The sequence below is a fragment of the Carassius carassius genome, chromosome 38, assembly GCF_963082965.1.
Source record: "Carassius carassius chromosome 38, fCarCar2.1, whole genome shotgun sequence".
Lineage (NCBI taxonomy): Eukaryota > Metazoa > Chordata > Actinopteri > Cypriniformes > Cyprinidae > Carassius > Carassius carassius.
This window is the reverse complement of record NC_081792.1, coordinates 4,350,214-4,375,980: the sequence shown is the minus strand read 5'-3', so window position 1 is coordinate 4,375,980 and position 25,767 is coordinate 4,350,214. Positions and strand designations below refer to the sequence as shown.

Sequence of the window (25,767 nt, the reverse complement as noted above, 5' to 3'; positions counted from 1 at the left end):
GAGTAAAAAAAACAGATCCCTTGAATGCATAAAACACTATATAATTCAGAAAACCGTACTTTTGGATAATTCTTGTTTTGCCAAATTGGACTCAGTTCACTTCGAACGACTCAGCAACAGTGTGGAAAAGTCTAAAGAAGATCACCAATTACAAGACACCACCCCCCAGCACTGTGGAAAATCAACGACTGGCAGACGATCTGAACGAGTTTTACTGCAGGTTTGAAAGAACACCCATCACCTGCCCTGAACGCCTCTCCAAACAATCGTTCACACCAATAACAACTCCTGCAACCAACCCTGAATGCCTCTCCACACAACCGTTCACACCATTTTCAGCTCCTGCAACCCATCCTGAACACCTCTCCAATCAAGCACTCTCACCATTCACACCTCCTGCATCCCCCCTCTCCCCCACACCTGCAATACAGATCAGCGAGGATGCGGTGCGCCAGGTCTTCCGGAAGCAGAAAAGCACCAGGCCCAGATTGTGTTACACCAGCCTGTCTGAAATCCTGTGCTGACCAGCTGGCCCCCATCTTCACACAGATCTTCAACAGATCGCTGGAGCTGTGCGAAGTCCCTTCATGCTTCAAACGCTCCACCATCATCCCCATCCCAAAGAAACCCAAAATTACAGGACTAAATGACTACAGGCCTGTGGCTTTAACATCCGTAGTCATGAAGTCATTTGAAAAACTGGTGCTGGCCCACCTGAAGGACATCACTGGACCCTTGCTGGATCCTCTTCAGTTTGCCTACAGAGCAAACAGGTCTGTGGACGACGCAGTAAACATTGGACTGCATTATGTTCTGCAACACCTAGACAGACCGGGAACCTATGTGAGGATCCTGTTTGTAGACTTCAGCTCGGCTTTTAACACGATCATGCCAAACCTCCTCCTGCCCAAACTAACTCAGCTCTCCGTGCCCACCTCCGTCTGTCAGTGGATCAACAGCTTCCTGACAGACAGGCAGCAGCTAGTGAGGCTGGGAAAATACACATCCAGCACCCGTACAATCAGCACCGGAGCTCCCCAGGGCTGCGTTCTCTCCCCACTGCTCTTCTCCCTGTACACTAATGATTGCACATCTAAGGACCCCTCTGTCAAGCTCCTGAAGTTTGCAGATGACACCACACTCATCGGCCTCATTCAGGATGGTGACGAGTCTGCTTACAGGCAGGAGGTTAAAGAGCTGGCTGTCTGGTGCACTCTCAACAACCTGGAGCTTAACACGCTCAAAACAGTGGAGATGATTGTGGACTTCAGGAGAAACCCCCCTGCACTCCCCCCACTCACCATCAATTCAATTCAATTCAAGTTTATTTGTATAGCGCTTTTTACAATACAAATCGTTACAAAGCAACTTTACAGAAAATTATGTTTCTACAATATTTAGTAGTAGCTAGTAGTTTGTGCACGTTTGACAGGATTTTAGAAAAATAAAAATAATAATAATACAAGACGTAGTCAGCTAGATGCTGAACTATCAATATTATTAATTAATAGTAATTATAGGATGCAGTCACACATGTAGCAATAATTGTTAGTTCTGTTTGTTGATTCAAGGTTAGCATCATCTGGGGTCCTCTGAGGGTCAGCATCATCTCTTCTCAGGTGTTCTGGATCCAGACTGGAGCTTGTGTAAATCCTAGTTACCACGGGATGTAAATCCCGTGGCAAAACATAGAAACAAAATAGAGACATCATTAGCATAGCTGCTGATCCAACAAAGTAAAATTAGTTTAACCCAAGCTAAAGAATAAAAATGCAGATGCAACTACACTCACAATTTAAGAGATACATTATTCGAATGCTTGGCGAAAGAGATGCGTTTTTAATCTAGATTTAAACAGAGAGAGTGTGTCTGAACCCCGAACATTATCAGGAAGGCTATTCCAGAGTTTGGGAGCCAAATGTGAAAAAGCTCTACCTCCTTTAGTGGACTTTGCTATCCTAGGAACTACCAAAAGTCCAGCGTTTTGTGACCTTAGGGTGCGTGATGGGTTGTAGCGTGTTAGAAGGCTAGTTAGGTACGCAGGAGCTAAACCATTTAGGGCCTTATAGGTAAGTAATGATAATTTGTAACTGAAACGGAACTTAATAGGTAGCCAGTGCAGAGACTGTAAAATTGGGGTAATATGATCATATTTTCTTGACCTGGTAAGGACTCTAGCTGCTGCATTTTGGACTACCTGTAGCTTGTTTATTGACGAAGCAGGACAACCACCTAGAAGTCCATTACAATAGTCCAGTCTAGAGGTCATGAAAGCATGAACTAGCTTTTCTGCATCAGAAACAGATAACATGTTTCGTAGCTTGGCAATGTTTCTAAGATGGAAGAATGTGGTTTTTGTAACATTGGAAATATGATTTTCAAAAGACAAATTGCTGTCCAATATAACACCCAGATTTCTGACTGTAGAGGAAGTAACAGTACATCCGTCTAGCTGCAGATTGTAATCTACAAGATTCTGTGTGGTGTTTTTTGGTCCAATAATTAATATCTCTGTCTTATCCGAATTAAATTGGAGAAAATTATTTGTCATCCAATCTTTTACATTTTTAACACACTCTGTTAGCTTAGATAATTGGGAAGTTTCATCTGGTCTCGTTGAAATATATAGCTGAGTATCATCAGCATAACAGTGGAAGCTAATTCCGTATTTTCTAATAATATTACCAAGGGGCAACATGTATATTGAAAATAGAAGGGGACCTAGGACGGATCCTTGTGGCACTCCATATTTTACTGATGATAAATGAGATGACACCCCATTTAAGTAAACAAAATGGTAGCGATCGGACAGGTAGGATCTAAACCATCTTAGAGCCTGCCCTTGAATACCTGTATAGTTTTGTAATCGATCTATGAGTATGTCATGATCTATGGTGTCGAACGCAGCACTAAGATCAAGTAAGACTAGAAATGAGATGCAGCCTTGATCTGACGCAAGAAGCAGGTCATTTGTAATTTTAACAAGTGCAGTTTCTGTGCTATGGTGGGGCCTAAAACCTGACTGAAATTCTTCATACAGATCATTTTTATGCAGGAAGGTGCTCAATTGAGCAGACACAACTTTTTCTAAAATTTTAGACATAAATGGAAGATTTGAAATAGGCCTATAATTTGCCAGTACACTAGGATCTAGTTTTGGTTTCTTAATAAGAGGCTTGATAACCGCCAGCTTGAATGGTTTTGGGACGTGACCTAAAGATAACGACGAGTTAATGATATTGAGAAGCGGTTCTTCGGCTACAGGTAACAGCTCTTTTAGTAATTTAGTGGGTACAGGATCTAATAAACATGTTGTTGGTTTAGATACAGTGATAAGTTTATTTAGCTCTGCCTGTCCTATATTTGTAAAGCACTGCAGTTTATCTTTGGGTGCGATGGATGAAACTGAAGTGTTAGACACTGTAGAATCTACATTCGCTATTGTATTTCTAATGTTATCTATTTTATCAGTGAAGAAATTCATAAAGTCATTACTATTTAACGTTGGTGGAATATTTGAATCAGGTGGCGTCTGGTAATTTGTTAATTTAGCCACTGTGCTAAATAAAAACCTTGGATTGTTTTGGTTATTTTCAATGAGTTTGTGGATATGCTCTGCCCTAGCAGTTTTTAGAGCCTGTCTATACCTGGACATACTGTTTTTCCATGCAATTTTAAAAACTTCCAAGTTAGTTTTTCTCCATTTGCGTTCAAGACTACGAGTTACTTTCTTGAGAGAGTGAGTATTACTGTTATACCATGGCACAGTACGTTTTTCTCTAACCTTTTTCAATTTGATGGGGGCAACAGCTTCTAATGTATTAGAGAAAATAGTGCCCATGTTGTCAGTAATTTCGTCTAATTCATGTGTATTTTTGGGTACAAATAGCAGTTGAGATAGATCAGGCAGGTTATTTGCGAATCTGACTTTGGTGGCTGGAACAATAGTTCTGCCCAGACGGTAACGCTGAGACATATAGTTAATATCAGTTATACGCAGCATGCACGATACAAGGAAATGGTCTGTAATATCATCACATTGGGGTACAATATCTATAGCAGTAAGATCGATTCCATGCGATATAATTAGATCTAGTGTATGATTAAAACGATGAGTGGGCCCGGTGACATTTTGCTTGACTCCAAAGGAGTTTATTAGGTCAGTAAACGCAAGTCCTAATGTATCATTTGCATTATCAACGTGAATATTAAAATCTCCCATGATTAGCGCCTTATCAACTGTATCTAGAAGGTCTGAGAGGAAATCTGCAAATTCTTTTAGGAATTCTGTATACGGCCCTGGTGGTCTATACACAGTAGCCAGAGCAAGAGATACATTAGATTTCTTTTGCATGTCTGACAGTGTAACATTTAGCAGAAGTATTTCAAAAGAGTTAAACCTGTATCCTGTTTTCTGGGTAACATTGAGAATATCACTATATATTGTTGCAACACCTCCTCCACGACCAGTCTGACGGGGCTCATGCTTATAACAGTAGTTTGGTGGAGTAGACTCATTTAGACCAAAATAATCATTTGGTTTTAGCCAGGTTTCAGTCAAGCAGAGTACATCAAAACTATTTTCTGTGATCATTTCATTTACAATAACTGCTTTGGGTGTGAGTGATCTAATATTTATGAGCCCAAACTTTAAAAATTGTTTTTGTTCATTTACTTTACATTTTTCTGGTTTAATTACGATAAGATTTTTTCTAGATCCTACATTATATTTTGACCTCACTATTCGGGGAACAGACACAGTCTTAATAGTTTTTACAGCACAAGTACTTTTATCATTTAAGCGGGTGGAACAAAACTCATCATAATAGTTATTAGAGAATTGTCTTACTAGTCACATGGAGCGAAGTGTCCTGGAGATGTTGTCAGAGAGCAGCTCCGCTCCGATTCTGCTGGGGTGTAATCCATCAGCGCGAAACAGCCTAGGACGCTCCCAGAAAAGATTCCAGTTATTAACAAATAGCAGTTTCTGTTCTTTACACCATGACAACAGCCATTCATTTAAAGCAAAAAGTCTACTGAACCTTTCGTGTCCTCGTCGATACGTGGGCAGTGGTCCTGACACGACGATCGTCGCCGCGGGCGTCGTGCTGCGAACCGTCTCGATCAGGCTGCTGAAGTCCCTCTTCAGCGTCTCCGTCTGCCGCAGCGTGGTGTCGTTAACCCCGGCGTGAAGCACGACCGCTCTGGGGCTCTCGTCGACCTTCAGGATCGCGGGTATCTGCGCAGAAACATCGAGAACACGAGCACCAGGCAAACAATGAGTGTGCACTTTACCTTCGGCTAACGTAGCACTTACGTGTCGGACGATGGAGTCTCCGATGATCACAGCGTCGCGTCCTGTCTCGCGGAGGGGAGCGAAGCGGTTCCGGATGGAGATGTCGAAGGCAGGAGGGGGAGAAGTCGTCGCCCGGGACCCGGCTCGCGTCCTCCGCTGTGGATGCACCCAGGGTCCGTGGTGTCCCGGCATCGCAGTGAAGGACATCTGGGAAGATCGCGTCCTGGGTGCACCGGGCCTGTGCAGAGAAACACACGGAGTAGACGTGGTGGGACTGTTAGCAGATCGCTGTATACTTACCCCGGACTTGTGAGCGTCAGCCCGGGATGATTCCAGCGCGGTTCTCCGCTCTCTCAGCTGGGCCTGCCTCACCTCCAGGTCGTGAATCTGCTTTCCCACGGCCTCGAGCTCGAGCTGCACAGAGTGGAGACATTCATCCGCCATTAAAGCAAGTAACAGTGAGTACAGCAGTGGTAATGTGTGTGAATAGAGTATTAGCAATGTTAGCGCAGTTAGCTGCAACCACGCTGCTGATGCTAATGGGCTAAAAGCTAATAGCGGACCCGGGAGATCAAAATAAAACTAGTGAAAGCGAGGCGCTCTGATTGTTTTTGTTGTAGAATACAATAGAGGATATATTCACACGTTATATAAACGGAAACGATGATGTATAAAATTGATTTTTGAGTTAAAAATAGTCAATGAAAAGAATATAGTGACGGAGCTCAAACGCAGTACAGCCGCCAACAACAAACGGCTGACCATCATGAACAGCACTGTGACTGCAGTGGAGTCATTCAGGTTCCTGGGCACCACTATCTCTCAGGACCTGAAGTGGGACATTCACATTGACTCCATTGTGAAAAAGGCCCAGCAGAGGTTGTACTTCCTTCGCCAGCTGAGGAAGTTTAACCTGCCACAGGATCTGCTGAAACAGTTCTACTCCACCATCATCGAATCCATCCTCAGCACTTCAGTAACTGTCTGGTTCAGCTCAGCTTCTAAATCTGACCTCAGAAGACTACAGAGGGTAGTCCGGACTGCTGAGCGAATCATCGGCTCAACTCTCCCATCTATTCAAGAACTGTACTTATCCAGAGTGAGCAAAAGGGCTGTTCAAATCACTCTGGACCCCTAACATCCAGCACACTCCCTCTTTGAACTGTTGCCATCTGGTCGACGCTACAGAGCACTGAGCACCAGAACAACCAGACACAGGAACAGTTTCTTCCCTCAGGCAATCCATCTTATGAACAGCTGATACACACTGAACACACTACACTTTATATTTATATACACATACACTTAATTTATCTAACACACATACTTAGTATACACTTAAATTTTGCACATAATATACATGTACATACATAACAGCATTTTTGTAATATACCTGCCTACAATTGTCAATTTGTATATTGTCATTCCTTATCTACTTATTTGTATTATTTGTATTTTTATATTCTTTTATTATGTGTTTTATGTTCTGTCGCTGTCATTCTGTTGTACTGCGGAGCTTCTGTCACGAAAACAAATTCCTTGTATGTGTAAACATACCTGGCAATAAAGCTCATTCTGATTCTGATTCTGCTTCGGTATTGCCATTCGTCTCACAAGCACTCCGACAAGCTCGGCGATTAAAGGGGAAATAAACTGCAGGCTGGCAGCCAGTTGATTTTCGAATGAACAATTTCATCGCTACTCTGTAACTGCTTCATTACTTTGAAGGGTGTAATGCCATGTTGTTTTGATGTCACGGGCTTGCCATTTTGAAGCCCTATCACTAATTGCCACCTGGACATTGAGAATAAATTGTAATCTGCATTAAACTGAACGAGCGAATAATCAGCAACTTTGCGGATACAAAATTGGTCTCACTTTCATTATTAACCTCACAATATGTCAATTTTGTACCTTGACAGAGTGACAATAGGCAGTTTTTCCTCTAGATAACGGTCGCCGTGTGTGTTTTCAAATGGATGACACAAGTATTTTCACCTGGAAAAGAGCTTAATTACCAGTTCGAGGTATCAATCCAGCAATCACAGGAATCTGCCCAAATAAACTAAACTCCCGGGCTGAGTAAAAAAAACAGATCCCTTGAATGCATACAACACTATATAATTCAGAAAACCGTCCTTTTGGATAATTCTTGTTTTGCCAAATGATTATCACATTGTTACAGTCGCAGACCTAAAGCAACAGGCCACTACAAGATCCTGCGCCCACACTGACCACATGTATGGAAAGTGCACCACTGGCCAGTTTAAGGTGTCCAAATCCCATATGGTCTAGTGGTTAGGATTCCTGGTTTTCACCCAGGCGGCCCTGGTTCGACTCCTGGTATGGGAACGCATGCTTTTTTTTGCTTCCCTCCTCAAAAATCCAGCACATCTTCCTGCACCAGATGTCGAGGTTCTGTCTAATACTTTACCCCTTCGATAGCTCAGCTGGTAGAGCAGAGGACTGTAGTTTGGAGTGTTGGCAATCCTTAGGTCGCTGGTTCGACTCCGGATCGAAGGAGTTCTTTTTTTTCAAGTGCTCACCATTTTTTTTTGGTTTGGAGCTGGCTTTCTGGCAGCTGTTAGCAGAGCTTGAATTCGCAGTCCACAATTGGAAGCCAAAAGAGCTTTCCCTGACGGGGAATCGAACCCGGGCCTCGGCGGTGAGAGCGCCGAATCCTAACCACTAGACCACCAGGGAGGGGCTGGGGGGCTGGGGGGCTGGGGGGCTGGTGGGCTTACCTCCTCATAACAAGGTGAGAATAAGCAGACAGCAATGCTTGCCACTGTACATCTAAAACCAACAACTCTGTAGCAATCGGGAGTCTCAGTATCAGTGGGCCAGTGGCGCAATGGATAACGTGTCTGACTATGGATCAGAATATTCTAGGTTCGACTCTTGGCTGGCTCGCTCTGTGGTTGTTTTTCTCCGGCTTATTTTGTTGTTGTGTTTTTTTTTCTTCTCCAAAATCTAAAAGAAAAGGCAAATCTCCAGGCATTCTTCTTTTTTTCCAAAAAAGACATATTCTGCACACCCATTCCGATGTCTAGGGGAGACACGGACATGCTTCGGTATTGCCATTCATATGTCAATTTTGAACCTTGACAGACCGACAATAGACAGTTTTTCATCTAAATAACGGTTGCAATGTGGTTTTCAGATGCATGACACAAGTATTTTCACCTGGACAAGAGCTTAATTACCAGTTCAAGGTATCAATTCAGCAATCACAGGACTCTGGCCAAAAAACTGAACCCCCGGGGTGAGTCAACAAACATGTCCCTTGAATGCATGTAACACTGTTTATTTCTGTAAACCACACTGGCCAGATTTAATGAAAGTGGCCCACAAGCTTGTGCCCAGTTAAAGCTGGCCAGTTCCCATATGGTCTAGCAGTTAGGATTCCTGGATTTCTCCCATGCAGCCAGGGGTCGACTCCCGTGATGGGAAAGCTTGATCTTTTTTGCTTCTCTCCTCAAAAAGCCAGCACATCTTCCTGCACCGGAAGTGACTTTTTGGACAGCAGTAGAGGTACAGAACCCTGATAGATTGAGGTTCCGATGTCTATGGGGAGTCGCGTAACATGCTTCGGTATTGCCATTCATCACACAAGCTCTCAGATAAGCTCGGCGATTAACGTGGTAATAAAATGCAGGCTGGTGGGCCAGTTGATTCTAGATTGAACAATTTCATCTCTACTCTGTAACTGCTTTACTACTTTGAAGGGTGTAATGCCATGTGGTTTTGATGTCATGGGCTTGCCATTTGGAAGCCTTATCACTAATTGCCACCTGGACATTGAGAATAAGTTGTAAACTGAGTTAAACTGAAGGAGCGAATAAGCAGCAACTTTGCCGATTAAAAATTGGTCTCACTTTCATTGTTACCCTCACAATGTCATTTTTGTACCTTGACAGAGTGACGATAGGCAGTTTTTCCTCTAGATAATGGTTGCAGTGTGTCTTTTCAAATGGATGACACAAGTATTTTCAACTGGAAAAGAGCTTAATTACCAGTTCGATGTACCAATTCAGCAATCACAGGAATCTGCCCAAATAAACTGAACCCCCGGGGTGAGTAAAAAAAACAGATCCCTTGAATGCATACAACACTATGTAATTCAGAAAACCGTCCTTTTGGATAATTTTTGTTTTGCCAAATTAGAAAAAAAGTGCGCCAATGGCCAATTTAAGGTGTCCAAACCCCATATGGTCTAGTGATTAAGATTCCTGGTTTTCACCCAGGCACCCTCGGTTCGACTCCTGGTATGGGAAAGCTTGATGTTTTTTGCTTCTCTCCTCCAAAAGCCAGCACATCTTCCTGCACCAGAAGTGACTTTTTGGACAGCAGTAGTACTACAGAACCCTGAGCTTCTGATAGGTTCGAACCTACTCATCCATGCTGGCCAGGGTTCACCCTCCCCGGCTAGAGAAGGCAGCTCGAGGTGGGTGGAAGTCGGATGAAAAATTTTAGGATGAGGACTAGAGAAAACACTTGTACTGTACTCAGGGCACTCAGAGGAATCCATTTATGTACGTTTCATCCCATAATACTGTAGAAATATGCATAGAAAAAATGTTGGATTTTGGTTAATTTCAGCACAAGTGGTGCATGTTCATCAAAATGTCACAAACTTTGCCAAGCTGTAACACCGCCAAAACGGGGCCAAACTGCACCAAACTCGGGTCAGAGTAAGACCTACAGAAGGCCCACCGAACACCGCTGGCCCCCCATCCATAAAACTCCAGGGGGCGGAGTTATGTCCCCCCACATTTTTGATAGTCAAATGGAAGGAAGAGACCTAGCACATTGAAACTGTGTGACTTGATAGCACTCGAAGGGCCCTCTCTGAAGCCACCTCCTCCAAGTCGATAGACCACCGGGGGCCAGAGATACGACCCCGCAAATGCAAAAAGTCCCAAAATTTGACCGACCATAACTCACTCAAAAAGAGGGGAAAAACACCAACCTCTGGTCAATTTTAGACCTTGAGGACCTCTATCCGACACCACCGGCCCCAAGTCCCTGAACCCCCGGGAGAAGAAGATACGGTGCCCCAAACTTGGTATCCATCCAATATGAATAAATGGCAAGTGGGATATGTGTGCACCTGAGGTTTAACAAATAGCAATTCTATTAAATTATAAAAGTGCATGTCTACCCTCAATTTATTTGACAGCATATGTGTCCAATTGCAGATTATCAAATAGCAAGTCTATTTAACTTGATTTATTTCAAATGAGTGCAATATTGTTAATGGAAACACCTCTACTGTACACAGCACGCTCAGTAGAGTCCATTTATGTAAGATTTGTCACATAATACAGTAGAATTTGCATAAAAATGTATGTCCACGGGAGCACTACGGAGGTCCCGCTGAATAAGTTGTAAATGGACATTTAAAAAAAAAAAAACTCCCATTTGCCATTTATTCAGCACGCCCTTCCTAATGTTTCCGTGGACAGATAAATTTTAGCGATTTCGTGGTTGAAGTCTCATCAGCTGTACTCTGCAAGCTCCGAGGAATCCATTTTTGTAAGTTGTGTCCCATAATACTGCATAGAGAAAATGTTGTGCATGTGGTGCATGTTCACCAAAATGTCACAAATTTGCCAAACTGTAACTCCGCCAAAACGCGGCCAAACTGCACCAAAATCGGGTCAACGTCAGGCCGTGAGGACTTCTATCCGACGACACCAGCCCCATGTCCCTATGACCCCGGGGGTTAATGAAAAGACCTGTACTGTACTCAGGACACCCAGGGGAACACATTCATGTAAGTTTTATCACGTAATAATGAAGACTGGCCATGTGTTAGAAACTGCTATGGCTTGCAACCTTTTAGCAGAAAATAACACTGCATCGGGATCTGTTTTCATGGTGGTCAGGAGGACAAAAAGACAATATTGTTAATGAAAACACCTGTACTGTACTCAGGACACTCAGAGGAATCCATTCATGTAAGTTTTATCCAATAATAATGTAAAATATGCATAAAGATGTATGTCCACGGGAGCACTTAGGAGGTCCCGCTGAAAAAATTGTAAATGGACATTTAAAAAAAAAAAAACTCCCATTAGCCATTTATTCAGCACGCCCTTCCTAATGGTTCCGTGGACAGATAAATTTTAGCGATTTCGTGGTTGAAGTCTCATCAGCTGTACTCTGCAAGCTCCAAAGAAACCATTTTTGTAAGTTTAGTCCCATAATACTGTAGAAATATGCATAGAAAAAATGTTGGATTTTTGTTAATGTGGTGAACGCACCTACTCATCCAAGCCGGCCAGGGTGCACCCTCCCCGGCTAGAGAAGGCAGCTCGAGAGGGGTGGAAGTCAGAAGAAAAATCTTAGGTTGAGGCCTAGAGGAAACACCTGTACTGTACTTGTCACGCCTGGCTATGCAGTGCTGGGTGTGTCTCTCCCTGGCTTGGCCATGTGTGGGTAATCAAGCCTGAATTGCCTACTGCTGCTGTTCTGTGTCACTTTTAGGTGGAGCTGTTGCGATGGGCCGTGCCGTGCTAATTGGTGGACCGATGAGGGTGTCTTTAAAATCATTGCCTTTCAGTGGATTTGAGTCTCTCTTTCTGCTATTCCGGCCTGACGATGAGAGGCTGGCTGCGGCCGGTGCTTCTTGAACATTCTCCTTTTTGGCTTCCCATTTACTGACTTTTGTAAATCGATCTTTAATAAACCAGCATTATAATTAAATACTAAGTTCAGTGTGGTCTCCCCTATGTCAACTCTACATTGAGCCAAGTGGACTTGACATATGGGGGCTCGTCCGATAACTTTTGATCCCGAATATTGGTACGTATAGTCTACTTTGATTCCCACTGTCGGCTATGGTAGCGTAGTGCGGTGTGTAGCAACGTCATCGGTGTGATTTTGTGAATGAAATCATTGGGCGTAGTTTTAGGCATGCCGGTTTTTTCGCCGGATGTTTTGTTTCGGGGAGATCTGCGCTGATCTTGTTGGTTTTGAATTTGGATTTGAGGTAAATTGGGTAGCATTATTTAGTAGATTAGAGTATTTAGTGCAGCCACTTTGTTTGTAATGTGTGATTGCTGTTTACGTAGTGGGGCGACTAAAATTTTGGAGCTATCGTTATCCCCGTGTTAGAGCGCTTTCGCGCTGGGATTTAGGTTGTTGTCACTGGAGTCTGGACCAGGGCACCGCCGTAGAGAACCGGCTGAATTGGCTTCGGTCGGGGCTGTACGTCTCTGTCGGTATTGGTGAGGAAATTATCCTGATTCTTGGACTCAGTGTGAAGATAGGGTTGTATAGTGGGGGTAAATGTTTAGGGGGAGAGCTCCGTGAGTTGCTCTGCTGCTGGACCTGCTTTTTCACTTTGCAAAATTGTTTGTTTGTGGTTGTTTAAGAGGAATTGGAAAACGTACAGGTATATTTAATTAGTTTGGTTAATAGTGTATTGAAAATAGTCTGTACAATGAGTGTGTTGGAGGATTTTTTTGCTGCTCCTTCGGAGAGTTTGTTGGTGGAGCTAACAAAAGAGCAGTTGGTGAATGTTGCAGATTTTTATGGGATTGAACTGACACTGCCAAAAACACCAAAGAAAGATAAATTGATAGATTTTATTCGTGATCGTTTGAAAGAAAATCAAGTGTTTCCTGACAACCCGCCTGTTTCAAGTCCCTCGGCTAAAAGTAACGAATCAACCTATGAGCAACAAAAAATATTATTGCAGATGCAATTGGATCAAAAGAGATGGGAATTTGAGCAAAAGAAATTGGAAATAGAACAAGATTTAGAACGCAAGAGAATGGAATCTATTGAAAGAGAAAAAGATAGTTTGTTTGAAAGGGAAAAACTGAAGCATTTGGAGTATGAACAGGAGCGGGCTCGTGAACTTGAACGCACCAGGCTTAAGCTGGTAGCTGAAGGTAGAGCCGGTGGAAATTCCACTCAGAAATCGGGTGTAGCAAATATGATAAAGTTTCTTCCAAAATTCAACGAACGAGATCCGGACATATTTTTCTCTTTGTTTGAAAATGTTGCTGCCGACCAGAATTGGAGTGACGAAGATAAGACGTTGCTTTTACAAACGGTATTAGATGGGCGTGCACAAGAGGCATTTGTGGCACTGTCTTTTGTCGAAAGAAAGAGTTACCAATCAGTAAAAGAGGCTGTGTTAAAAAGTTACGAATTGATTCCTGAGGCTTATAGACAACGTTTTCGCAATTGGAGAAAGTCGGAAAAACAAACTCACGCTGATGTGGCCAGAGAGCTTAGTAGTTTTTTTAATCGCTGGCGCACAGCGGAAGGGATTGATTCGTTTAATGATTTGTGCGATTTAGTTATTTTGGAAAAGTTTAAGAACATTTTGCCCGAACAGATTGGTACATATTTAAACAAACATAAGGTGAAGACCGCTGCCGAGGCTGCTGTCCTCGCTGATGGATATGTGTTGACGCATAGAAATCATATGCGGGATTTTTCTCCGTGTTATGATAATCGCAAGGAAAATCGCCCCGTCCGCGTAAATGCAGGTTTTCCTTGGAGGTCTTATCCTGCGCCTCGTAATAGAACATGGGAACGTGATGCCGACAGTAAGTGCCATTACTGTTTTGAATTAGGTCATTGGAAAAAGGAATGTCCAGTCTTGAGTGCCCGTAATAAGAGTAAAGTAAGCAATGTCAAAGATGTTGCCTGTGCCTCGTCGATTCCCGCTGCGCAGTTGAGGAATGTTAAGTTAAATGGAACTCAAACTGATCCTGAACATTCTAACATGTTGTGTGATGAACCTAAAATCACAGTGTCTGATTACGCTCCTTTTATCACCGAAGGGTTTGTTTCACTGGTGGGAGATGCTCATAGGGTACCAGTTAAAATATTGCGTGACACTGGGGCTTCAGAGAGTTTCATTTTCCAGTCGGTCCTGCCTTTCTCCTCTTTGTCTGATATTGGGAGTTTTGTGTTGATTCGAGGAATTGGGCTTCAACCGTTTCCAGTGCCATTACATAGAATTCAGTTGCAGTCGGGGTTTGTGAATGGAGAGGTGACTATAGCTGTACGTCCGACTCTACCGGTAGAAAATATTGACCTGATTATTGGAAATAATTTGGCGGGGGGTTGTGTGTGGCCGGAGATGTCATGTCCGTCCCCTGTGGTTAAAACAGTGGCTATGCCATCAGTTGAGCCGGACAAATGTCTTAAAGATTTTCCAGAGGTGTTCACTGCCTGTGCGGTGACGCGAGCAATGGCTCGTGCTCAGACAGTGAAACCATCTGATGTATCTAAGGCTAGTGCAGTTAAAGTGTTTGTACCAGATTTACCAGCACCATTGTCTTCTAGTGAGGTAATTGACTCATAGGAATCCATTCATGTAAGTTTTATGCCATAATACTAAAGAATTTGCATAAAAACGAGCGTTGAATTTTGGCACACATGTGCACCACAGTTGGTGCGCGTCTCACTGTTCATTAAATAGCAACTCTACTTAACTTTATTTATTTCAAATGAGTGCAATATTGTTAATGGAAACACATCTACTGTACAAAGCACACTCAGTAGAGTCCATTCATGTAAGTTTTGTCACATAATACTGTAGAATTTGCATAAAAATTTATGTCCACGTGAGCACTACGGAGGTCCCGCTGAATAAATTGTAAATGGACATTTTTTTTAAAAACCTCCCATTTGCCATTTATTCAGCACACCCTTCCTATTGGTTCCGTGGACAGATAAATTTTAGTGATTTCGTGGTTGAAGTCTCATCAGCTGTACTCTGCAAGCTCCGAAGTATCCATTTTTGTAAGTTTTGTCCCATAATACTGTAGAAATATGCATAGAGAAAATGTTGGATTTTGGTTAATTTCACCAAAAGTGGTGCATGTTCATGTAGCGCCCCCTGCCCTCATAGGTGTGTCCTGACCTAAGTTCTAATGGGTGGAGCACCAGGTTCCTTTTATTAGTGTCTCTCGACTATAATTTAAGCCCCCATCTCTGATACCAAGTTTTGAAGAGAGTTATTGGTTTCCTAAATAACTAATCTGAAACACGTATCCAAAAGAAACAATTTATTTAACAAACAAAAAAAAATATATATATATATATTAATAATAATAATAATAATAATAAGGAAAATACAATATATAATTATATTTATATATTAATAGGATGGTATAAATATCAGATATAAATATTCAGATGATATATATTAGCAACAACCAATAGGTAATTTCAATTTGAATAAGTACAGGTATTAATATTCAATACTGATAAACCAGTAATACATGGATTAGAATACTTAGAAAATCCCTTAGGGAAATATACCCAAGTTTACAAGTCTCAACACTTTTTCGTTTCTCTTATTTGACACTATATGTACACTCTTTGCAACACAAACTGAGAATTATCAGTGAATAATAAATCCACTTAATTCGCTTACTACTTAGAGCACTGATATAACACTAGTAATCCCAGTAGCACGTTTCAGCGTTTTACGAACTGTAACCGTAAACTTAATATACAGAAAAAAAAAACAATAGTTAAACAGTGGGCCCACTCACACCATAAACACACTCAAACCCAACCTCGATGCAGGCCTGATTCGTTGCTTGGGTGCGTAGTGGCCTTTAAAATGCAAACTGGCCTCTTCTCTCTTCAATGAGCTAAAATAAGACCCATAAGCAGTACCTGTAAGTCCATACGCGGTCCCGATTTTCGTCAAACTCGGCTCGCACAAACTCCACTAACAGCCGTCGCTCCCTCGATGCCGGAGGAACACCCAACACTCCCGGTGGCTGGGCATGCTATCCGGTTGCAGCTGTACAGTCCCTCGTTATCAGAGGACCTGTGAGCGCTTCCGGTGGCTCAACAGGGCTATCTGATCTCCTCTTACTCTTCCCACGTCGACTGTTTTACTTGTAACAGCACGATGAATAGTATAAAATAAGACTAACGTGACAATCTTTCTAACTGAAATCGCTGTATATTCACACAGGCCTCAACGTCTTTCACTCGAAAACGAATCAAAATAAAACAGGCAAACACATTTCCTGTGTTCAATCAGACACTTAACTAAACAAAAAACGTATCTGGAGAAATATGAAGGCTTAACTCAAGTTTCTTTTTGTGTTATTAAAACGGTAGATTTCGATTAAAACCAACCTTTTTGCACACCTATTCTAATAACGCCTCTCCTCTCGTCTTTTTTTTCCTCCAATCTCCGGATAAAGCAATCACATCAGACTCACGTATCACGTATATTGGAGGTGGGCATTAACTACTAAATGTCCAATCAAACAGGAATCGATCTAACCTGATAGCAAAATCCACGTTTTTGTTCAAGAACATATCAACCAACCCTGAAAGTTTCACTCATTCTCTTAAAGGGGAAACGCACTTATACAAGCTCTTTGTAGAAGATGCATAGTAAAACCTTTAAAAGGACTAATCTTAACAAAATATGGTTATGTTGACTTACTTTCACTAATATCCCATATGGCTATTATAAATCGGACATTATACGTGAAAACTTTGCATCAAACTGTTTTATATTTATATAACCCTCCCAGATAAGGGGGTTACACCCTCCCCCTTCTAACTTCTCATGCCCTCATGAGACTAGACATTTTTTTAGGACTGAATTACTGTTCGGACAGTAGGACAGGGGTTTGTAGGAACACACTGGGGGCATTGGGCCATTGGGTGGCACCATACAGTGTGGCAGACCTTCTTTGCTTTGGACAGCTCTTCAATGTCCGCTGGATGTCCTAGTTCATCATAACACAGCTTAATCACTGGTCTTACTTCTCTCTGGGATTTACGACACACCAGTGGTACTGGTTCATCAGGGGGTACATTCATTGTGTCCTCTTCTCCCCCTTCTAAACTCTGAGCATTCTCAACTTCAGGAAACGGATTAAGGATCTCTTGGGGTTCATTTTCTGGTGGATCCTCTCTCCCTGCACACTCCTGAATAAGCTCTGGTACAACTACAGGAGGTTCAATTACAGGTTTCAAGTCACGTTGAGGTGATATTGGCCTTTGGTAGCTGATCCTTGCTGGGCTGTAATAGCAGCGATCATCATTCTCACTCTCCGAAAATTCTTGGCTGTCACAGTCAATCTGATCAACATTATATTCGTTCTGTTTTCTTTGTCTTCTTTTAACCATTTGTGCTCTTGTTACAGGTGGCTGTACCAGTTGGTTCAAGTCCCCAGGCTTCGACAACCTCACCTTGTCTCCAATGGGTAACAGGTGGTCTCTGTGAAGGGTCCTTATTCCACCCATTCCTCTCTCTGGCTCCAGTTTATAGACTGGTAAGTCTTTAAACTTCTCAATGACCACATAAGGTAAATAGTTCCAGCGGTTTTGAAGTTTATGTTTTCCTGTGCAGGCAAGGTTTCTGATGAGGACTCGGTCTCCCCTTTCCAAGGTTTGTGGTTTCACTCTTTGATCATAAAGCCTCTTGTTTCGTTGATGAACCTTCAGGGAAGTCTCAGCCGCTGATTGATATGCCTGCTGAAGATCTTTCTTCATTCTCTGTACGTACTGCAAATGATTAACTCCTTTCTGATTACCAGGGGAGGTACCGAAACACACATCGATGGGCAGTCGAGCCTCCCGCCCGAAGAGAAGACGATAAGGAGAATAGCCCGTTGTCTCATTCTTTGTACAATTATAAGCATGTACAAGCTGAGGGATGTATTGACTTCACTTACTCTTATTAGCCGGATCCAGAGTACCGAGCATGGAGAGTAAGGTACGGTTAAAGCGTTCTGGTTGTGGATCACCTTGGGGGTGATAGGGTGTCGTCCTCGATTTTCGGATTCCAAGCATTCCCAAGAGTTCTCTTATCAGTCGGCATTCGAAATCGCATCCCTGATCAGAGTGAATGCGTGATGGCAGTCCATAGTGTACAAAGAATTTTTCCACCAGAACTTTGGCCACAGTGACTGCTCGCTGGTCTTTGGTAGGAAACGCCTGAGCGTATCGAGTGAAGTGATCAGTTACTACTAGTATATTGGCAATACCCTTGGTGTCTGGCTCCAGAGACAAGAAATCGATGCATACCAAGTCTAGCGGACCATTACTGGTAATATGGCTCAGGGGAGCAGACTTTTGAGGTAATGTCTTTCTGGTAATACAAGAACCACAGGTCTTTATGTACTGCTCAATGTCGAGGGCCATGCGGGGCCAGTAAAATCGATCTCTTATTAGCTCCGTTGTCCGATCCACCCCAAGGTGACCATAATCATCATGTAGAGAGTGCAGGACGGTCTGATGATATTTGGCTGGCAGAACCAGCTGAACTCTCTTTTCCACAGGGGCTTTGGGAAACTCTGTATAGCAACTGATTTCGAACGACCAGTTTTGGGCCTTGACGCTGTAGGAGATTTAGCACTGGATCGGAGCTCTTCTGAGGGGTAAGCACTTTGCCAACTTCAATGTCATGTTTCACCACTCCGATAACAGGGTCTTTTTATTGTGACATCTTCAGGTCTTCATGGGACAACTGCTCCATATGACACATTTCAAGTGAAATCGGGCAAGAGTAAGCAGAAGGTATGCTATCAGGTGAAACTCCTAAATGGTCCACCATCCAGACGGATTCGTCATTCCCAGAATAACTGGCCAACTGGCAGATTTCTTTGACCCCAGACTGTGGAATTTCAGTCCAAGAGGCAGACACAGCAGGGTTGGTAGGATATCGGGATAGCACATCTTCGTCAGTGTTATGTTTTCCAGGCTTGTATTGCAGGCTGAAGTTGTAGGCAGCTAGGGCGGCTAACCAACGATGTCCTGTTGCATTCAGCATCGCACTAGTCAGTACATAGGTAAGTGGATTGTTATCGGTTCTCACAACAAATTGAGCTCCATATAGGTAGTCGTGAAACTTATCAATGACAGCCCACTTCAATGCCAGGAATTCTAACTGGTGAATGTGGTAAAGCTGCTCCGAAGTACTCAACTTTCTGCTAGCAAAGGCGTGGAGTACATAAGGCAGGGAGTTATCAGCGAAGGCCAGTACTGGTGCATTGGTTAGGCAGTGTATAATGGCTTTGAAGGCTTCTCCACAGGACTTGTCCCATCGTGCTCCAAAGGGGTCAGTCTCCTTGTAGTAGTTCTTTCCATTCCTCTTTCCTGATCCTTTTACAGGTGGGTAGCCTTTCGTGAGCTCCGTCAAAGGTCTTACTACAGAGGAGTACCCCTTAATGAAACGGCGATAGAAACCGCAAAAATTCTAGGAAAGACCGTAGGGATTTCAGGTCTGTAGGTTCTTTCCACTGAGTTACGGCTGACACTTTCTCTGGATCTGGAGCTATTCCTGCAGCTGAAACAATATGCCCCACATATTTGACCTGTTGCTGACAAAACTGACACTTGTCGATAGAGACTTTTAACCCCCATTCCTCCAGGCGATCCAGTACCTTCATTAGTTGCTCCTCGTGTTCTTCGAGTGTTCTGCCGAAGACTATAAGGTCATCAAGGTAGACGATTACCTGTAGGAGGTGCATGTCACCTACCACCCTCTCCATGAGCCTCTGAAATGTCGCTGGGGCCCCAGTGATACCTTGTGGCATTCGTTGAAATTGGTAGAACCCCAGCGGACATATAAAGGCAGTCTTTTCTCGGTCCTCAGCGGACATAGCTATTTGATAATAGCCGCTTCGCAGGTCTAGGACTGAAAACCATCGGCTACCAGTCAAACAGTCTAGGGCATTATCAATCCTGGGAGTGACGTATTGATCTGGTATAGTGCGGCTGTTTAAGGTCCGATAATCGATGCACATCCGTACAGCACCATTTTTTTTTCGAGCTATCACGATCGGTGATGCATACGGACTTCAGGACTCTTGGATAATGCCTGCCGCTAGAAGATCTTTAAGGTGGCGTCTTACGTCATCAATGTCGGCTGGGGCAATGCGCCGTGAACGTTCTCGGAAGGGGCGAGGATCACTCAGTCTGATCTGGTGAGTGACATCTTTGGCTAAGCCTACGTCCCATTCCTCGGTGGAGAACACATTACTCCGCTCCGCTAACTTCAAACGTAATCTCTTCTCCCAGCCAGCAGGTATAGGGGCCTCCCCAAAGTTGAATAACTCCAGATTAAGGGGTCCTTTGGATTATGGAATGTCATGAGCCACTGTAACTGTGTCTGTAGGGAATACATGGGCAACTACAGTACCAACTGGAATTGAGAGATCTTTGCTCGTCTCATTGTGAATCAGGACTCTGAAGTCATTCACATCCACAGCTGATGAAGGCATTACTACAGGGGAAACAAACAGCCCTGCAGGAAGTGGATCTACAGTGGAGGCTTCAATGAGGAAGATATCTTTCCTCAAGGGTTTGTCAGACTCAACTTTGCATAAGGCATACCGCTCCCCTCGTGATGGGACTTTGAAAATTCCAGGGCCCTCCCATATCACTTTGCCTTCGGGTCGATCTGCTGCAGAATTTTGTCCACTTTGAGGTAAAATACGGACTGGGGGTGTCTGAATTCTCAGCGAATGGGCACTGTTTTTTCCACTAGTAGTCCCATTATATGATATTAGTCGTTGAAAGAAGCTGGCATTGGTGCCAATGATTACTGGGAATTGTGTCGGTCCTTGGGGGTCTGGGCAGACCAAGGCCAGGATGGATATGGTCTCTTCAGCACCAGTGAGAGTTACAGGGAAGGTAACATCTATGACAATGTATCCTTTGTAGGGATAACTGCATGAGCTGAGACCCCAAATGGATAATCCAGCAAGGGGATGGATGGGTACATCAGGTAGGTTTCGGGAATACCAGGAGTCAAAGACAATGGTAACTTGAGACCCACTGTCCCACAAAGCCTGGCACGGATGGCCACTAATCTTTACCTCCACGGTCGAGGCGGGCCCAACTAGTCCCTTGGGCAGACCATTTGGCTCACTGCTGTGCACATGACTGTTTTTAGAAAAACAGGCTTGCTCTCCAGACGGGCTGCTGTTGTTTGGATCACTCCTCATTCCTTTTGCTTTCCGTGATGAATGGATTAATTTAGTGATCACCTGTGTGGCATTTTCGGGTGCTTGACACTTTGTAGAGATGTGTCCGTCTTCTCCACACCGGCAGCAAAAGTAATCTTCCATGTTCCTTGAGGGCTTGGATCGCTGCTGGACTGAAGCATGTGGTTGGGTTAACTGGGCATGACTAGCTGAACAACTTGAACTGACACTCATTACTGCTAGCTGTTGTTGCAGCTGAAGTACTTGCTTTCTCAAAGACTGAACTTCAGAATCCTTTGTTACTCCTTTGTGATCAGAGGGGCTTGTTTTACATAGCTTGGTTCTGGATTCTAACATCATGGAGGATGCTGGTAGGCTATTCAAGTGGTCACTTTCGAGCTGAGCCCTCAGTTCTTGAATTTCTGCTTTAAGTTCTCGCACAAAAGCTGGACAGTTATTCCCCTCGTCCTGCAAGTGTATGGACTTTGCAGTAGAAGTAAACTTGCGTCTAGTGACTTCAATTTCTTCAGCCTCCCTAATCTCATTCAACAGGCTCAGAAAAGTTGGTGGGTTTTCTTTTCTCTCCCTTAACCTCAATTGCAAAAGCATCATATCAGATTCGACGGCTCCACGAATCAGTTGTTCCACTCTTGCCTTGTCAACATTGGCGGGAGACAGTCCACCCCTTTGCACAACTTTTGTCAGTGATTTTTCAACCCTTCTCAGGAAATCAGAAAGTGTCTCACCTGGACGCTGTCGAAGAAGCCGAAAAGCGAAATACAAATCCTCTCCGGACTCCGAGGAGCCAAAAGTACTTTCCAGAGCTTCAAGGTACTGCTGCGAGCTGGCATCAGGACTGGACATACGGACAGCTTTAATGATTTCTAGGGCTGGTCCTTTTAAGCTTTCCACAATTCGTCTCCGTTTCTCTTTCTCTGAGCATTCACATTCAGTTATCATCATCTTAGCTTGCTCCATCCAGTGTTCCATGGTTTCTTCTCCCGTGGGGGTCGGAACAATACCAGAGAAGGTACGTAAACGACGGTAAGCATTGCTATCACTTGGTGGTCTTTTGGTTTTCTCTAGGATCTCACCCACTGCACGAATAATTGACTCAGGGGAACTGGGACTTGCACTTAGGGGAGGAAATAGTGCATGTAGATCTGTCATGGACTTCCCTTCATCCTGAAGAAACTGGGAGAGCTTGTCAGCAAATCCTGAGGGAACAGTGCCTGTTGGGGTTTTTTCAACGCCCGTAATTATCCTCCAGGTCTCATCATCGGACAGCTTTAGTTCTATAGGGCAGCGTGTGGGGTCTACAGACTCTCTGCATTCACACAGCACAAGTAGGGTATCTGGAGAGACTCCACATCTTGTGTCTCGAACGCGCACTCTTCCAAAAGCTTTCACGCTCTCCGCTACTTCTTCAATGCGTGCAATCTCAGTTGATCTGGGTACACTTGTTAGCATCAAGGAGTGAGCAAGGTCAATCCCGGCCTCTCTGCACCAGTCAACAAGTTCACTTTGAGGAGGAGGGTTACTTCTGCGAGACATTTTCAACAAGAAGTTAAATGCACCAAATGTCTGTTTTCTTCTCAGGGATCAAGGAGTATTGACACGTGTTTATTTCTCTCTTCTGAAAGGTACCAGGGAGGGAAAGAAAAATCCCGGACGAGGCCCCACTTTATGTAGCGCCCCCTGCCCTCCTAGGTGTGTCCTGACCTAAGTTCTAATGGGTGGAGCACCGGGTTCCTTTTATTAGTGTCTCTCGACTATAATTTAAGCCCCCATCTCTGATACCAAGTTTTAAAGAGAGTTATTGGTTTCCTAAATAACTAATCTGAAACACGTATCCAAAAGAAACAATTTATTTAACAAACAAAAAAATATATATATATTATTAATAATAATAATAATAATAAGGAAAATACAATATATAATTATATTTATATATTAATAGGATGGTATAAATATCAGATATAAATATTCAGATGATATATATTAGCAATAACCAATAGGTAATTTCAATTTGAATAAGTAAAGGTATTAATATTCAATACTGATAAACCAGTAATACATGGATTAGAATACTTAGAAAATCCCTTAGGGAAATATACCCAAGTTTACAAGTCTCAACACTTTTTCGTTTCTCTTATTTGACACTATATGTACACTCTTTGCAACACAAACTGAGAATTATCAGTGAATAATAAATCCACTTAATTCGCTTACTACTTAGAGCACTGATATAACACTAGTAATCCCAGTAACACGTTTCAGCGTTTTACGAACTGTAACCGTAAACTTAATATACAGAAAAAAAAACAATAGTTAAAAAGTGGGCCCACTCACACCATAAACACACAACCTCGATGCAGGCCTAATTCGTTGCTTGGGTACGTAGTGGCCTTTAAAATGCAAACTGGCCTCTTCTCTCTTCAATGAGCTAAAATAAGACCCATAAGCAGTACCTGTAAGTCCATACGCGGTCCCGATTTTCGTCAAACTCGGCTCGCACCAACTCCACTAACAGCCGTCGCTCCCTCGATGCCGGAGGAACACCCAACACTCCCGGTGGCTGGGCGTGCTATCCGGTTGCAGCTGTACAGTCCCTCGTTATCAGAGGACCTGTGAGCGCTTCCGGTGGCTCAACAGGGCTATCTGATCTCCTCTTACTCTTCCCACATCGACTGTTTTACTTGAAAAAGCACGATGAATAGTATAAAATAAGACTAACGTGACAATCTTTCTAACTGAAATCGCTGTATATTCACACAGGCCTCAACGTCTTTCACTCGAAAACGAATCAAAATAAAACAGGCAAACACATTTCCTGTGTTCAATCAGACACTTAACTAAACAAAAAACGTATCTGGAAAAATATGTAGGCTTAACTCAAGTTTCTTTTTGTGTTATTAAAACGGTAGATTTCGATTAGAACCAACCTTTTTGCACACCTATTCTAATAACGCCTCTCCTCTCGTCTTTTTTTTCCTCCAATCTCCGGATAAAGCAATCACATCAGACTAACGTATCACGTATATTGGAGTTGGGCATTAACTACTAAATGTCCAATCAAACAGGAATCGATCTAACCTGATAGCAAAATCCACGTTTTTGTTCAAGTACATATCAACCAACCCTTAAAGTTTCACTCATTCTCTTAAAGGGGAAACGCAATTATACAAGCTCTTTGTAGAAGATGCATAGTAAAACCTTTAAAAGGACTAATCTTAACAAAATATGGTTATGTTGACTTACTTTCACTAATAACCTATATGGCTATTATAAATCGGACATTATACGTGAAAACTTTGCATCAAACTGTTTTATATTTATATAACCCTCCCTGATAAGGGGGTTACACCCGCCAAAATGTCACAAATTTTAGGCAATAAAATAGAAAGTTGCCTATGTGCTGGAATGTACAAAACTGATGACAAACATATGGTCAGACATACATACAGGGCCTTTCTTTAGAATAAATCAAGCAGGGGGCCTCTCCTCTCTAAGGAGGTATTAAAATTGTAATCATAAGGAAAAGTTTGACTATTGTGGAACCGCCCCATATAGTGTATATAAGGAGATACCAAAAAACATTCGAGAGATTTCCTTGCAAGGACTCTCGGCGTTGTTTTCCATAAAATAAAGTCTTTTCTTCTGAGAGAAAACCACTGACTGAGTGTGATTCTTCTGAGAACCGGTAGACGAAACTACATCAGCAACTTTGCGGATTAAAAATTGGTCTCACTTTCATTAATAACCTCACAATATGTCAATATTGTACCTTGACAGACCGACGATAGGCAGTTTTTCATGTCCCTTGAATGCATGCAACACTATTTATTTCTGTAAACCACACTGGCCAGATTATGGAAAGTGGCCCACAAGCTTGTGCCCAGTTAAAGCTGGCCAGTTCCCATATGGTCTAGCAGTTAGGATTCCTGGTTTTCTCCCATGCGGCCAGAAGTGACTTTTTAGACAGCAGTAGAGCTACAGAACCCTGATAGGTTGAGGTTCCGATGTCTATGGGGAGTCATGTAACATGCTTCGGTATTGCCATTCATCACACAAGCTCTCGGATAAGCTCGGCAATTATCAGGGCTTACCTCCTGATAACAAGGTGAGAATAAGCAGACAGCAATGCTTGCCACTGTCACATCTAAAACCAACAACTCTGTAGCAATCAGGGGTCTTTACTATCGGTGGGCCAGTGGCGCAATGGATAAAGCGTCTGACTATGGATCAGAAGATTCTAGGTCAGACTCCTGGCTGGCTCGCTCTGTGCTTGTTTTTCTCCGGCTTATTTTGTTGTTGTGTTTTTTTTTTCTTCTCCAAAATCCAGAAGAATAGGCAAATCTTCAGGCATTCTTCTTTCTTTCCAAAAAAGACATATTCTGCACACCCTTTCCAATGTCTAGGGAAGACACGGACATGCTTCGGTATTGCCATTCGTCTCACAAGCACTCCGACAAGCTCGGCGATTAAAGGGGAAATAAACTGCAGGCTGGCAGCCAGGTGATTTTC

The 25,767-nt window shown here is 43.1% G+C and overlaps 2 non-coding genes across 2 annotated transcripts; one reads left to right on the top strand and one right to left on the bottom strand.

Moving 5' to 3' along the window:
* The first annotated feature begins 7,576 nt into the window (after window positions 1-7,576).
* Window positions 7,577-7,648, top strand: trnae-uuc (transfer RNA glutamic acid (anticodon UUC)). Its single transcript has one exon. It is a non-coding gene; the product is annotated as a tRNA-Glu (tRNA).
* A 279-nt stretch (window positions 7,649-7,927) lies between these two features.
* On the bottom strand, window positions 7,928-7,999 carry trnae-cuc (transfer RNA glutamic acid (anticodon CUC)). Its single transcript has one exon. It is a non-coding gene; the product is annotated as a tRNA-Glu (tRNA).
* Between the last annotated feature and the right edge of the window lie 17,768 nt (window positions 8,000-25,767).